The 3,697-nt window shown below is 33.7% G+C and overlaps 1 pseudogene; it reads left to right on the top strand.

Annotated features, from left to right (window-relative positions):
* The window catches only part of LOC108751587, a 10,209-nt pseudogene extending 7,799 nt beyond the window's left edge, over nt 1–2,410 (top strand).
* The last annotated feature ends 1,287 nt before the right edge of the window (nt 2,411–3,697 follow it).

Below are 3,697 nucleotides of genomic sequence, written 5' to 3'. Positions count from 1 at the left end.
TTAATTAATTTATATTTTTATTGTCACTTTTTATGAAAAATTAATCACACAAAATCTCGAAACATATGATACTACTTTATTATTATTATTACTAAACTAATAAATGTAGAAATAAATAAAGAATACACATCTCAAAATTAAATCAAGTAACTTATAGCTAGAGAGCTAAGTAGAGAAACCGTGAAGTTTATTCACATGTAAAATGTTTTATTTTCAAAATTAAAGAAAAACTACTTACAACTTAAATAAGATTAGTAGGAGAATGTTTATTTTTCTAGATCCATGGGGCCATAAAGGTGAACCATATTATAATCTGATTTACCTGAAAATGACGGAGGCCATCGTTCTGATAATGCTGACAGCGCAGAATCATATGGAGAGGCGTCGTTGCAGTTTCGAATTGTACGGCGCCGATTTCATGCTGGCCGAAGACATGTCAGTCTGGTTGATTGAAATCAATACCAATCCTCGTATACATCCGTCAAGCTCCAGATTGACAAGACGCCTTTATTCTGACGTATTAGAGAGCCTGGTGAAAGGTAAGTAGCAAAACGGATATGAGAAAGTTATCGTAGTGTTCGAAAGAAAATTTTTCCGAAATGGCGAGGGAAGAGCGGATGTGGATTGATGAAGGTAAAACTGAACAATCCGCGTGCTTTTAACACCTTGTCTTGCACGAGCTTCAGAAATCGTTAACCACATTCTGAGATTAGACGAGTTACGCGTCGTCCGGACAACCCGAGGCGGCTCTCTCTCGGTTTGCTAGAATGATAACGGTGACCATAATTCGCGGCGACGTAATACCGATAAGCGCCGCGTGCCCTGCGTGATGGATTTACGCGAGGAATTAACCGCGTTAGCGAGATTTCCGGAGCGCAATTATCGAGCCTGAAATGGTCAAACACCTGATTGTATCAATTATATCTTTAATACACTTTTCGCATATTGTTTCTGATGAAGAGGTAAAGTAATTGATAGAAACAATTTTATCATGTTTTCAAACTTTATTTTTAATAAAGTTTTAATATCGATCATTTTTCAATAATTTTAAACTTATGAAAATGCACGAATATTTATTCTATTATTATTTACATCAAAATATTTTATAACATAAAAAGGATTTATGTAAACGCAAAATTATAAAAATGCTGTACATGAATGAAAGCAAACATTAATTGAAGGAAATTTATCTTGGAAACGTGTGTATCAGAATTTTTGTAATATGCAACCTGATGTTAATAATATAGAGATATTAAATTAACACAAAAAAGAGATAATATTAAATAAAAATATTAAATTTGCAATAATAACATTCATTTATTATGGTTACCGATAAATTTAAACAATGGAGGTTTGTGAATTGGTTATATAATTAGTCCTTTTATATTCTCCAACAAGTTGAAAAGAGTTCCATTTTCCCTATTCTTTGTCCCTCATATGCATGGCTTTTTATTAAATTCAATATTCTATCTTTTTTAGAAAAGAGCTGATTTATGTACGTCGTTTGTATTCATTAATAAAATCGCTCTGATCTCTTTTTTGAATTCATTTTTGAATATTTAATTTTCTGAATCTGTCGAACGCAATCATATCGAGCAAAAATATTGAACCTTTATAAATAGATGAATGTATTAATTCTTGTAATAATAGCGTGTATAAATGATTAATAATTTTTAATAAATTTTTTAATAATTAAAAATAAATAAAACAGGTATATTACAGTTAACATATTTTTTCATATTTAAAAATATACCGGATGTTAATTTATCAATTTTAATAACGAAATAAATCAGAAATTCTGTTGCTCTTACACGAGATTTAATTGCCGAGAACTTATCAATGTGACAATGATTTATTATTTATAAAATATAATTAAAATAAGAATTGAGAACATAAAGACAAATACGTAATACATATTTAAAATAATATAGAAATAACACTAATAAGATGTGAATAAGAATCTCCTGTCATATTCTTTCAATGCAAGTGACATAAGAGGATATAAGAAAATTAGTATGCGGCAGCACACAGTTTCTTTTAATCTGTTAATCTGTTTTCTGCAAACTCCATCACCGTAATCTAGGTAAGAGCAATTTTCGGTAGTATGGCGCACGGTGAAAATCCTTCGATCGCTTTGCTTACAGTGATAATGGACGTGCCAGTGAACGCTTGCGCCGACACGGGTGGCTTCAGTCTGGTTTACAAGCAGGACATACCCGACTTCCAGCCATACCTCGGTCCCTACCTTTTCGTAGCTGGCAAGTCGATGACACTACACAAGCAGCCGCCGGAACTGACATCGGAGAAAGAAAGAAGGGCAAACATTTGCGGTCCCTGGAGCAAGTAGCAACGTGCAAGAACCGCCCCGCCCATGATCCTACGCTCGAGAGAATGTGGCGGATCTTATTGACTATTTGAAAGCCGCACCACTCGGTGCACCACAGTCAATTGACGTGAAACCTTCTCAGTCGATGCCATAAGATAAACATGAAAACGATTGGTGAGTCAAGTCATCCTTCAATATTTACAGGTGCGTGTTCAGTTGAAGCAAATTATAATATTATTTTTAATATAGAATATACAATATTAACTCGTACCCTACTGTCGTGGGTCACTAGTAACCGAGCGATTCCTTACTTTTTCCTTACTTATGAGTATTTCGATAATTATAATTTATACATTTTGTTATTTTCCAGAATGAAGTTTAAACATTTGTTCTAGAAAGTTGAATATATGTTTGTGAATTTTCAGAGATTTTTTTAATCGTTTTAAATAAGTGAAAATATGAACGGATTCTAGTGATCCACGATGATAGAAATGAAGACATCATCAAATTGAACATGGTGATTTAAGAGTTAATACGGAATTTTTTCTGGATATACTATATATCAATGGATATGTGCATTCTAAAAAAATATCTGTATATGACACTTGCATTCATATGCATGAATTTAACACTATGTTGTATCTATATCAAGAGAGAGACACTAGTAGTGTCTTGGCGCTAAGTCACGTGCAACGACACTATCGTGGCTACTTTACGCGAGATAATTCCCACCAGAGTTGGAAAATGACGCATTACTTATAACGTCGTTATCATTATCATTATCTTCTTCTATCTATAGCAGTAATGAGAAACGTTGTTATACTTTTACAGTAACGATACTGAATTCAACCGTTATTTTTATCGTTACTTAAATCCCTTATCTTTATATAAGGTGTAGTAAAAAGAAATCTATTATTTTTCCAATAGATAGCTTTAGTAATCTGTATCTCGCGTTGTATAAGTGCGATAGGGTTACGCCAAATGGCGTTAGAAAGATAAGATTTCGTACTAAAAAAACTTCTCAGACAGTTTTGCTTGAGTCAGTATGTTGTTTGAGCGCGTGTCAAAGATGGACACCAACAAAGAGAAAATACGCCATATTTTATAGTTTTTCTTCGATAAAGGCGAAAACGCAAGTCAGGCGGCTGAAAATGTGAATAGTGTTTATGGTCCCGATACTGTAACAGTCAATATCGCGCAATTTTGGTTTCATCGATTCCGTTCCGGTAATTTTGATGTCAAAGATGCACCACGCTCTGGAAGGCCAATTGTCGAAAATGTCGATAAAATAATGGAAATCGTCGAGTCCGACCGTCATGTAAGCACTGTTTCGATTGCCCAGGAGCTAAACATTGCACAAAAAACCGTTTG

This window comes from Trachymyrmex septentrionalis, unplaced genomic scaffold, assembly GCF_001594115.1.
Source record: "Trachymyrmex septentrionalis isolate Tsep2-gDNA-1 unplaced genomic scaffold, Tsep1.0 scaffold50, whole genome shotgun sequence".
In the NCBI taxonomy this organism is placed as follows: Eukaryota; Metazoa; Arthropoda; class Insecta; order Hymenoptera; family Formicidae; genus Trachymyrmex; species Trachymyrmex septentrionalis.
This window is presented reverse-complemented; position numbering and strand designations above follow the sequence as displayed.